Below are 12,793 nucleotides of genomic sequence, written 5' to 3' on the forward strand. Positions count from 1 at the left end.
TCACCCCCTCTTGGGGGTGTAAAAATATTCGTCCAAAGTAAGTCCGGAAATGGATAAACTGACTAATTTTACCTAACTTTTGTTCCATAGAGTTTTTTCACTAAGTCAATACTTTTCGAGTTATTTGCCAGTGAATATGTTCATTTTTTCAACAAAATAACCACGCTTTTAGACGGTTTTTCGTAAATAACTCAAATAGTAAGTATTTTTTCGAAAAAACATGTTTTTCAAAAATATAGCTTGTAAAAAATTTAAAAAAATGGTGTATATATCACGTCTCTATACCTAGGAGAAGCAGAGTTATAGCTAATGAAAAATAGGTTCATATTCGTCAAATTCCAAATGGAATATTTTAACGTGAAATAACCAAAAATGAAGCACATTTCGGGGAAAACTTATTACAACTTACTTGAAGTGTTAAAAAAGGCTTCATTTTTGTTTTAAAAAAAATTTCTAGCATCAAAAGTAAACAAGTTACCTTCAAAATAAAGTTATTCACTTTTTTTTTTGGTAAAAAAATCGGGAAAATCGCCCCCTAATTAGTATCTCAAATGAACTTAATCGTTACGACTTCACAAGTTTCTTGACTCGTGTATGTATTGTTTTCGTGACATGATATTCAGAAAAGCAATGCTGACTTTTTTGTTTTACGAGATTTTTGGTATACGCTCTGAGCTTCGCTGGTGGCGCTCCTAGCTTATTACTAATTCAACTTTCACCGGCAATTTTTAAATTTATTATGTAATTGTTATCGCTTAATATTTACAACGCAAAAAAGTAATTAAATTCTAATCGATTTTTTTAAGATTTTGCTAATCATTTTGACGTTCTATTGATAAAATATGAATTTCTTACTTCAGATACTTCCACAATTATCGTGTAGATGGCGCTAAGATTATTAGAATAATTTATAATTACATATTATGGAACAGTAAAAAAACTTAAATTCAGTATTGAAAACGGTAAGTATATTTAAGGTAAACATATATACCACAGCTTTGACCAACAAATTTTTTTTATAATTAATGTTTTTAATTTTAATTTTAAATTAATCACAAATTTCCGGTAAAGGTTTACAGACTTGTCACTACTGGCGCTCGCGAATTTGTAAATATCCCCTCTATGTACGAGCTCACAGCGTATACGCTGTGAGCTTCGCTGGTGTCGCTCCTGGCGGATTACTAATCAACTTTCACTGATAATTTTTAAATTTATTATTTAATTGTTATCGCTTAATATTTACAACGCAAAAAAGTAATTAAATTATAATCGATTTTTTTAAGATTTTGCTAATCATTTTGACGTTCTATTGATAAAATATGAATTTCTTACTTCGGATACTTTCACAATTATCGTATAGATGGCGGTAAGATTAATATATTAATTTATAATTAGATATTACGGAACATTAAAAAACTTAAATTCAGTATTTAAAACGTATTGTATATTTAAGGTAAAAATATATAACACAGCTTTGACAAACTAATACTTTTTATAATTAATGTTTTTAATTTTAATTTTAAATTAATCACTTTGACATTTATGTCAAATTTCCAGTAATCGTTTACAGACTTGTCACTACTGGCGCTCGAGAATTTGTAAATATCCCTTCTACGTACGAGCTCACAGCGTATATCTAACAATTTTTAAGTTAGTTTGAAAAAAAAAACATATTTTTCAAAATTATAATTTTTAAAAATTTTATTTTAAAACCAAATTTTTCCAAAAATAAGCACTTTGAATCGATGAAACTTACAGATCATATAAACACAACATAAGTAAAATAATTTGTGGAGCGGTAACGATTAATTTCATTAAAATTGCTAATTAGGGGGTGGTTTTCCCGATTTTTTTTTGCCAAAACAAGAGGGACCACCTTTATTTTGAGCGTAACTTGCTTAAATTTATTGCTAGAACCTTAAAAAAACAGAAATAAACCTTCTTTTAAACACTTTAAAAAAGTTATAACGGGTTTTTTTAAAAAGTGCTTAATTTTTTGGATATTTCACGTCGAAATATTCTATTTGAAATTTGGTGAATATGAATCTATTTTTCATTGGCTATAACTCTGGGTCTACGAGGTCCAGAGACCTGACGCGTACAACATTTTTTTAACTTTTTTACAGGCTATATTTTTGCTAAGAACGTTTTTTTCGACAAAATACTTACTTTTTGAGTTATTTGCGAAAAACCGTCTAAAAATGTGGTTATTTTGTTGAAAAATTAATTAAAATATATTCACTCGCAAATAACTCGAAATGTGTTGACTTATAAAAATATAAGAATAAGCTCTATAAAACAGAAGTTGCTTAAAATTAGTCAGTTTACCCATTTCCAGACTTATTTTGGACATATGATTTTTCACCACCAAGAGGGGGTGAAAGTCACCCCCAGGGCAAAAGCACACATCGGCACAATATCACTTTTTTTGTTTGACCTGTAAGCTATGCGTATGCCAAATTTCATGTCAATCCAAGCGGTTCTTTATAATTTAGAACAAAAACCGTGAAAGAATGTACTAATAGTTGACAAAATTAAGTTACGTCGGTCCCGATTGGTTATTAAAATTTTCAGCAAACGAGTAAGAAACTGTTTTGATACTTTGATCATACTATTTTAGTAATATACAACAATGTACAAACTACAGAGCTATAAAACTACTTAACCACACCATGAAAATATGGGAGAGAATAATTGACAGCGGGTGAAACCGAAATCCGATAATCAATTTGGCTTTTTTCAGGGCAGATCAACAACAGATGAAATTTTCATTTTAAGGAAACTGATGGAAAAATACAGGAATAAAGAGACCAACGCTCATATGGTATTCATTGATCTTGAGAAAGCATATGATAGAGTTTCTCGAGAGATTCTGTGGTGGGCACTGAATAAGAAAGGAATCCCTGGCAAATATGTAAAGATTGTGACAGATATGTATGAGAGAGTAAAGACTAGCGTTAGGACAGGTGTGGGAGAGACTGATAAATTTCAGGTGAAAGTAGGATTTCACCAAGGCTCGGTGCTTAGTCCTTACATATTCTCTTTAGTTTTGGACCAGATAACAGCGAAACTACAGGGTAGCATTCCATGGTGCCTAATGTATGCTGATGATGTAGTGTTAATAGGAAATAATGAAAGAGACTTAAAACAAAAACTGGAACAGTGGAGACAAGCTCTGAAGGAAAAAGGTTTAACACTTAGTAGGACAAAAACAGAGTATTTGGAATGTTCATTTAAAGATGGAGTTACTACAAATAAAATGGTATCTTTAGATAGTGAAATTATTGCAAAAAGCAATACTTTTAAGTACCCGGGATCGGTATTACAGAGTAATGGAGAAATAGATGAAGATGCATGCAGTAGAATTAGGGCTGGATGGATGAAGTGGAAAGAAGCGAGTGGTGTGTTGTGTGACAAAAAAATCCAATGGAGCTGAAGAGAAAATTCTATAACACAGCAGTAAAACCATAAGACTGGCTATGATGTACGGAACTGAATGTTGGGCAGTGAAAAAGAAAGAGGAACAACGAATGCATGTGGCGGAAATGAGAATGTTTAGATCATCGGCTCCCAACTTTTTATAGCTTGAGGCACACTAACTTAATAACTTGTTCAGCCACGGCACACTTGGATAAATAATCTGTATGAGTATAATCATAATTGTATTGTTATATGGTTTTTTTACTTTGTTACTTTCTTAAAAATATAATTTAAAATACAATTCATCAAGTTAATGCTGTGCTCATTATGGAAACTAATTAGGAAAATTAAGAAAACAAAATTTCGGTAAAACTGTAAAATTTTGCGGCACACCTACAGGGACTTCAGGGCACACCAGTGTGCCGCGGCACACTGGTTGGGAACCTCTGATTTAATGGATGAGTGGAGTGACAAAGAAGGATAAAATTAGAAATGAGTATATTAGGGGTAGTCTTAGAGAGCATAGGTTAAGATAGTTTGGTCATGTTCAACGTCGAGACGTTAATCACCCAATACAAAGAATAGCTGAAGTGCAGATTCTTGAAAGGAGTAGGAGAGGAAGACCAAAGAAGACCTGGGGGGAGACGATAAGGCAGGACATGTTGGTAAAGGGGATTAATATTGATATGTCCCAAGATAAAATTGTGTGGAGAAATACAATTAGGCAAGCCGACCCCGCATAGGGATAAGGCAAAGAGAAAGATGACGATCATAATATTATAGTGTTTTACTCTTATTTGCTCCCAATTTTCTTAAATATAAATGAACATATTTTGATTATTATTTTTGTTAAATTTTAGTGTAAAACATTATATGTAATGTCACTTGGAAAAGAATACCGTAACGATGGAATCGTAAGCGATCGCCGCCGACTTGCCATCTCTTTTTCAACGAGCCAAGTTACATCTGTAGGGTACATCTGGTAAAAGCTCCTAAGCTTGGTCTTTGAATATTGATAAAAAAAACAACCATCATTCTCGTCTGCGATCGAATATGGATCGATCGCTTCCGCTCCTTCTCCGTTATCGAGTAGTGATCGATCGCCAACTCTAACCTAGACTTTGTATGAATAATTAGTTTTCCCTGGTTTTTGGGTATTAACCAAAATATCATCCTTTGCCTCATACATCCTAGTATTGAAAATATTGTAATAAAACGAGCGAGTCGTTTCTATATACGACTTTATTAATTATTTATTTATACAAGTTATCTTTTACAAACTCTAGCTTAAAACTAAACTCTCCAAGCAAGCAAGCAATTTGATTTAACCCAACCTGTGGGAGATGTCCACCCTATCGAAAAAGTACATTCGGGTGTAACAATTCATTGGGGCGAGGTGTTTTGAACCGAGTAAAAACAGGGATCACCCCACCTCGCTCCAATGCCCAGGCCATCCCTCTCCCCCCATAGCACGCTGATGCGAAGGCACAACTATCGTAGCCAAATGCTCTTCACAATGGAATCCTGGGTAATAAGATTCCAATGTGGTGCCCTAATGGAATTCAAAACTAGGCCAACGTGAAGCGCTCTATGCCTTTATCTTCTAATTACTTATCCGCAGAACTAAAAATTGCTTGCTTGGGCCCAAGTCATTGTAACAAGCCCCACTAAGCTCAGTCGAATGGCTTGGTGCTCAAGTATTTTTTGTCTTTATGTTTTTTATATATTTTGGTGGCTTGCGCCTTTTTCTTCTACATTTTTATCGGCTGACTTTACCTGATCGTGGTGTTGGACATACGCTTGGGTTACGTGTTTCTTCGGCACTTGGTGTTTCGAGCTACGAACTATCTACTATTTGTTATTTTTACTTCTTTATCACTTTACTTTCACTTTATTCTTTGTGTCTCTCTTTATTTTCGTTGTTTATTTCACTTTATTTCCTTTACTTTATTCCATTATTTGCTGTTTAGGACGTTTGTGCTTCCATCGGTGGAAAGCGTCATACCCTAGCATCTCTCGCAGTATGGGGCTTGGGTGGTGTTCCAACTCCGCGAATTTGACCCTTACCTTGTCTGTCATCATTTCGGTGACTCTCACCTGTTGTAGCTCTCTGAACAGGAATCTTTCTGCTACGTACCTCGGGACTTTGGCTGCTTCTCTTAGGCTGCAGTTGTGAACCGCTTGTATCTTCTTTTTGTGAGTTTTGCATACTTGTCCCCATACCGGTAATATTATGCTGTTTATTAATCTTAACCTCATTTTTAGTTTTAATTTAGTTCTTCTGCCTGTGAGTCCTCTTAATGTTGCTTTCGCCATGTCGGCCTTCTGGACTGTGGCTTCTACATATTTTTGGAAGGTTAATCCTTTATCCATGATGACTCCCAGGTATTTTGCTTCATTTTTCCACTCGATAACTAAACTCTCCTAATACCGCAATTTGTTTAAATACAAAATAACGTTATTCTCGATAAGTCCAGACTTCGCCACCTCTAGCTATTGTGTGACCACATACCGCACGTCTTTCTCCACCGATTCCACGTATATCGTGCTTTCGCCAGAATGTTCTCGAGACGGAACCGTTTGGAGATGCTACTGCGGTCGGATTCATTCTTTTGTTACAATATTTATTTTTCGCAGGTATCAACAGCCTGATTTAGCGCCGTTAATTTTATTTACCTGTTCTTCTACATGTGCCTAGTCCTCTCCGAACGTTAGCAATTAAGCAATTAACTTGGCTATTCTGACTTTCTTTACGGCAGATCTGAATAGTTCGGCAGATGAAAATCCGAACCATTGCCGCAAGTTTTGGAGCCACGAGTGTCTCCTCCTCCCTGGATCCCTTCCGCTGTCTATTTTCCCTTGGATGATTAGTTGTAAGACTCTATATTTATTGTGCCTTATAACGTGACCCAAGTATTCCAACTTTCTTTTCTTTATAGGCATTCCTACCTCTCTCTCTTTCTCTCTCCTTACCTATCCGGCGTAGTACCTCCTCGTTGGTCACGTGCTCGGTCCAGGATACACGTAATATATGACGGTAAGCCCACATTGCGAAGGCTCTACTTTTTTCGTTAATATTGCGGTCATCGTCCACGTTTCCATTTCATATAACAAAACCGGGAACACATAACATTTCAGAAGTCGGATTTTGAGAGGTAGGGTGAGGCTTTTAGAGGTGAAAATTTTTTTTCATAGTAAACTTTTGCTTTATGCTAGTGAACTAATGATTATATTCACCAGGAATTCAATTTTCAATTTATTGTAGATATTATATTACGTATTATAGAAGGCATTATTTTAATTATTTGAATATATTTTGATTCAAATTAAACATTTTTTGTTTAACCCTCGTAAGGTGGTGCTTAAATTCTTACGTAAACAACGGTGCGGGGTGCATTTGCCCCCCATCCGTATATCCATTTTTTTATATGTGAACGTTGGAGAAATTGATTTGAGAGAAAATTAGGACTTGTTTTTCATATTATGAAACATAATTTTACAGACAAAGTACTCATTTCTTCTTAAAAATAATATTATCGGTGCAAACACATGAAATTTTTCACAGTGTGAGCAACACAAAATTTTTACAGACAATAGAGTAATGCCGGGATTTTCGGTCTTTTTTCTCTGACATAAATAACACCGACATTGTCCCATAGCTCTGTTAGTTCCAGGTGGAACAGCACAAACATCTAATTCAGGATGAAATTTTCATCATTTGCACCTTACAGTCAGTTTTCCCAAAAAAAAAACACGTAAATGCAAAGTTTTAAATGCTGTAATGGGTGGGATGCGTTTAGAATTTAATTTAATGCTAATAAAAAAATGGACAAAAATAAAAAAAAATATTAAAAAAGATAGGTGAGAAAAACGAGGTCTGGGGTGCATCTGCACCCCGCACCGCCTTACGAGGGTTAACTGAGTCCGGTGTCTAGTAGTGCTCCATGTTACAATATTAAATATAATTTAATTACGGTCATGTTATCAATTCAAGATTCATGTGGTGAGAACGCTCCCGTCTGAAAAAATTTCTGATTCGGTTTCTTTGTGGATTCCTATTATAAAATGTCCCCTTTAAACAAATCTGAAGGGTGCCGGGCGGAATTTTTGGGCAGAAATTGTTTAAAAAAATTTTTAAAACAAATACAAAAGATGACCTTTTTTTGACCCGAAGAATACTTTTCTAGGTTTTTTGGGTCATTATAATCAAGAAAGACATTTTGTGATTTTTCTCAAAAATTGATAGTTTTCGAGTTATAGGCGATTACAAATCTGAAAAATGCGAAAATACGCATTTTCAAGGCTTAAAAACTCATATTTAAATTAGTATTTTTGAGGTTGCCAAGTACTTGAATTGTAGTTAAAACATTCATTTCCAAGATTCTGCCGACTGATCGGGTCTAACTTAAATTTACACCGTTGTTATTTAATTGTTAATTATCCGTGTCCATCCGATGTTTTGCCGGTGCGGCGCGCACTTTTTCCAAAAATCTCCTATTTTCCCCCGAAAATATATTTTTTAGATTTTTGGGGACATTCTAAATAAAATAGGTTTCTTGTCATTTTTCTCAAAAGTTAATAGTTTTAAAGTTATAAGCGATTTAAAGCGCATTTTCGGATTTTAAATCGCTTATAACTTTACCGATGACCGTTTTGGAGTGTAATTTCCAGGGGCAACTCCGAATTGCATGAAAATTTGGATTTAGGTACTACTTACCCTCCATTTCAAAGTTGAATTTGTGCCGTTGGTTGCTTTTACTTGGGGGGTGACATTTACCCCTTCTCGGGGGGTGAAAATCGCGTGTTTAAAATAAGGCCGAAAATGGATAAATTGACTTATTTTAAGCACCTTTTGTTCTATAAAGTTTTTTAAGTAAGTCAATACTTTTCGAGTTATTCTCGATTTAAAATGTTGATTTTTCGACAAAAAAAACTACGTTTTCAGACAGTTTTTCCCAAATAACTCAAAAAGTAAATATTTTATCGAAAAAAAATGTTTTTAACAAAAGTGTAGCCTATAAAAATACGAAAAAAATGGTGTACTAGTAAAGTCTACAAATTGAATAGAAGCAAAGTTGTAGCGCATGAAAAATACGTTCTTATTCGTCTAATTCCAAATTAAATAATTCAACGCGAAATCACCAAAGAAAGAAGCGTTTTTTGGGAAAACCTTATTAACATTTTTAAAGTATCGACAAAAAGCTTATTATTTGTTTTTTAAAAAAGTTTACAGCATCAAAAATAAACGAGTTACACTGAAAAAGATGTTGGCCCCTTTCTTTTTGGTAAAAAAAATCGTGAAAACCTTCCTCTATTTAGCACCCTAAATGAAATTAATCGTTTGGCTTTACCATCTATTTTAACTGTATGTGTATTGTTTATATGATCTGTAAGTTTGATTTGTTTGAAGTGCTTATTTTTAAAAACATTTGGTTTTATATTAAAAAAAATATCTAAAAATTTTTAAAAAATTTCATTTTTTCAAAATAACTTAAAAAGTATTAGTGATAAAAAAAATCTTAAAGAGTAAAAAAATGTAGGTTTATTATAAATATGCTAGTTTCAATTTGTTTCTCCGTAAGACAAAAATTGGTTAAGATATGGCTGTTCAAAATGTGCGTACACTCGTGATTAGTGACCCATTCAAGCTTTCTCAATTATAACCCTTTCAAAATAAACACTTTAAACCGATAAGACTGACAGATCATATAAAAAATAGATAGGTAAGTAAATTGTTTGTAAAGCGGTAGCGATTAATTTCATTTGGGGAGCTAAACACGGTGAGATTTTCATGATTTTTTACAAAAAAAGAGGGCCAACTTTATTTTGAGCGTAACTCGCTTATTTTTAATGCTAAAACTTTTGTTAACAATTAAGACAAAGCTTTTCGTAAACACTTTAAAAAAGTTTAAATGGATTTTTCCCGAAAAGTGCTTAATTTTTCGGTGATTTCATCTTGAAATATTCGATTTGGAGTTAGACGAATAAGAACGTATTTTTCATAAGTTCAACTTTGTTTTTATTTTATTGATAGACTTTACTGATATACCATTTTTTTGGGTTTTTTATAGGCTACACTTTTGCTAAGGATATTTTTTTCGGTAAAATATTTACTTTTTGAGTTATTTGCAAAAAACCGTCTGAAAACGTAGTTTTTTGTCGAAAAATCAACATTTTCAATGGCAAATAACTCGAAAAGTATTGACTTACTAAATAACTCTATAGAACAAAAGTTGCTTAAAATCAGTCAATTTATCCATTTCCGGTCTTATCTGGAACGTATGTTTTTTCACCCCCGAGAAGGGGTGACTGTCACCCCCCAAGTAAAAGCAACCAACGGCACAATTTCAACTTTGAAGTGGAGGGTAAGTAGAACCTAAATCCAAATTTTCATGCAATTCGGACTTGCCCCTGAAAATTACACGGTATCGCCGAATTTCTCGTTCATTTACTGGGCTATATTAACTTTTGAGAAAAATGACAAGACACTTATTTCATTTAGAATGTCCCAAAAAATCTAAAAAATATATTTTTCGGAGGAAAATAAAAGATTTTTGGAAAAATTGCGCGCCGCACCGGCAAAAAATCGGATAGACACGCATAATTAACAAATAAATAACAACGGTGTAAATTGAAGTTAGACCCGATCAGTCTGCAGAATCTTGAAAATGAATGTTTAAACTAAACTACAATGCAAGTACTTGGCAACCTCAAAAATACTAATTTAAATATGTGTTTTTAAGCCTTGAAAATGCGTATTTTCGCATTTTTCAGATTTTAAATCGCCTATAACTCGAAAACTATCAAATTTTGAGAAAAATTACAAGATACCTTTCTTGTTTAGAATGATCTAAAAAACCTAATAAAATATTCTTCGGGTCAAAAAAGATGATCTTTTGTATTTGTTTAAAAAAATTTTTTAAACAATTTCTGCCCAAAAATTCCTCCCGGCACCCTTCAGATTTGTTTAAAGGGGACATTTTTGAATAGAAATCCACAAAGAAACCGAATCAGAATTTTTTTCCAGACGGGAGCGGTCCCACCACATGGACTATTAGTTACTTTTGTAGGTACAACTTTTGTATAAAATAAGTTACATCTGGTTTATACATACCTATAAAATAATTTTCATAGTTTCTAATCATTCTGAATTTATATAAAAAAATTATGTTTTGTGTTGAAATTAGTTTTTTAAAAAACTTCTACAAAACTTTTCCCAACTATATAGTTTTTGATATTTATTTACATTTTCCGGGGTTTTTTGCCAAAATCGATATTAGGTTAGTGTTCTTGAAAATTTAAATATATTTCGTTTTTCTTAGGATCTAAAATATTCAAAGCAAAACAACATGTTTTTGCTTTTAGAAATAATCCCCTCAACCTTCACAATGTCTAACCCAACACCGTCGTCGTAGAAACAAAACGGATAGCCATGTTTTAAAAGTAAATGTTCGATACGAATGTTTTCTAACGCTAATATAAGCCATAATATACTTGGTAAATATTAGCAGGGAAAACTAATAAATATGTCAGACAATACCATTTAAAATTCTTCTTCTTCTTTACCTTTTGTAATCCTTAATTTCTCTCTACGAACCCCTAAGTATGTCCTGGATTCCCTGGATTTGTTCAATTTACCGTTTTTTTAGACCTATCTCTTTTTCTTCTTCCCTATCCTCTATACTTCTATAGTTTTGTTGACTAGTCTATTCTTGTCCATTTTAGTTGTGTTCATATCAATTTAGTTCTCCTTTTTTAGTAATTTCCACTGCCGCATTTTTACCTCGTTTCTGATATTTCCGCTTTTCCCTATTCAGCTCCATCTTTCAAGATGTTTTTCTCCAATGACACCAAAATTTAGTATTTATGTACTTTCAACTTGCCTAAATTTTTCTGTACTGACCAAGATCCCTCCTATAGGTATATTAGTATGATATAATTGATCCAAATAATGGCATAACCCAGACATCCAAAGTGAAAGTTATCCTCCAACACCAAATTGTTCTATATGGTCCACATAATGTTCAGAAAAAAGTAAAACCATTTTGGACGTCGGGTTTGAGGGGGGGAGAGGGGGGAGAAATCGGTAAATTCGTAGTTTTTTAGGTTTTTCGTCAATATTTCTAAAACCATGCGGTTTAGCATGAACAGCCTTCTATACAAAAATGTTCTACATTAAATTAGCAATAAAAAAGGTCCTATGCATAATCCTTCTAAAATGAACGGTTCCAAAGTTACGGAGGTAGTATATTATAATTGGTCCAAAAAAGGCCTAACCCAGACATCGGAAGTAAAAGTTTTCCTCCAACACCAAATTGTTCTTTATGGTCCACATATTGTTCAGTAAAAAGTTACACAATCTTGAGCGTCCGATTTGGGGGGGGGGGGAGATAGGGGAGAAGTCGGTAAATTAGTAGTTTTTTAGGTTATTCGTCAATACTTCTAAAACTATGCTTTAGCGTAAACAATGGTCTATACAAAAATGTTCTACATACAATTTAAAACAAATAAGTCCTATACATAATTGTTATAAAATCACCGATTCCAGAGTTACCGAGGGTGAAAAGTGGAGGTTTTCGATACTTTTTATATTATCTGGGAAATTGATGATGATTTTGGGTGGTGAGGTCGACGTTTCTTTAAGGGCTTATAATTAACATATCATCGGCTACTGAAATAGCAAATTTTATTTACAAAACACAATCCTGTTAAAGAAAATTTCTATAAATTGCCCAAAGAATATAAAAAGTATCGAAAACCTCCACTTTTACCCTCCGTAACTCTGGAACCGTTGATTTTATAACAATTATGTATAGGGCCTTTTTTGTTTTAAATTTCACGTACAACATTTTTGTATAGAACATTGTTTTTGCTAAAGCATAGTTTTAGAAATATTAACGAAAAACTTAAAAAAACTACTAATTTACCGACTTTTCCCCATCTCCCCCCAAACCGGACGCTCAAACTGGTGTAACTTTTTATTGAACAATATGTGGACCATATAGACCAATTTGGTGTTGAAGGAAATCTTTTACTTTGGATGTCTGGGTTATGCCTTTTTTTGGACCAATTATACTATACTACCTCCATAACGTTTGAACCGTTCATTTTAGAAGGATTATGCATAGGACCTTTTTATTTCAAAATTTAATGTAGAACATTTTTGTATAGAAGGTTATTCATATTAAACCACATCGTTTTAGAAATATTGACGGAAATCCTAAAAAAACTACGAATTTACCGATTTCTCCACCTTCTCCCCCCCCCCCCCCCCCCCCAAACCCGACGCTCAAAATGGTGTGACTTTTTTCTGAACATTATGTGGACCATATAGAACAATTTGGTATTGGAGGATAACTTTCACTTTGGATGT

The 12,793-nt window shown here is 33.5% G+C and overlaps 1 protein-coding gene and 1 long non-coding RNA gene across 5 annotated transcripts in view; one reads left to right on the forward strand and one right to left on the reverse strand.

Annotated features, from left to right (window-relative positions):
• LOC114328169 (juvenile hormone esterase) overlaps nt 1-12,793 on the forward strand; it is a 256,507-nt gene that overhangs the window by 122,937 nt on the left and 120,777 nt on the right. The gene's annotated exons all lie outside the window — the stretch shown is intronic.
• Nucleotides 1-12,793, reverse strand: part of LOC126883039 (uncharacterized) — a 159,872-nt gene that overhangs the window by 26,270 nt on the left and 120,809 nt on the right. The window lies entirely within an intron of this gene.

Source organism: Diabrotica virgifera, chromosome 1 (genome assembly GCF_917563875.1).
Source record: "Diabrotica virgifera virgifera chromosome 1, PGI_DIABVI_V3a".
Classification (NCBI taxonomy): domain Eukaryota; kingdom Metazoa; phylum Arthropoda; class Insecta; order Coleoptera; family Chrysomelidae; genus Diabrotica; species Diabrotica virgifera.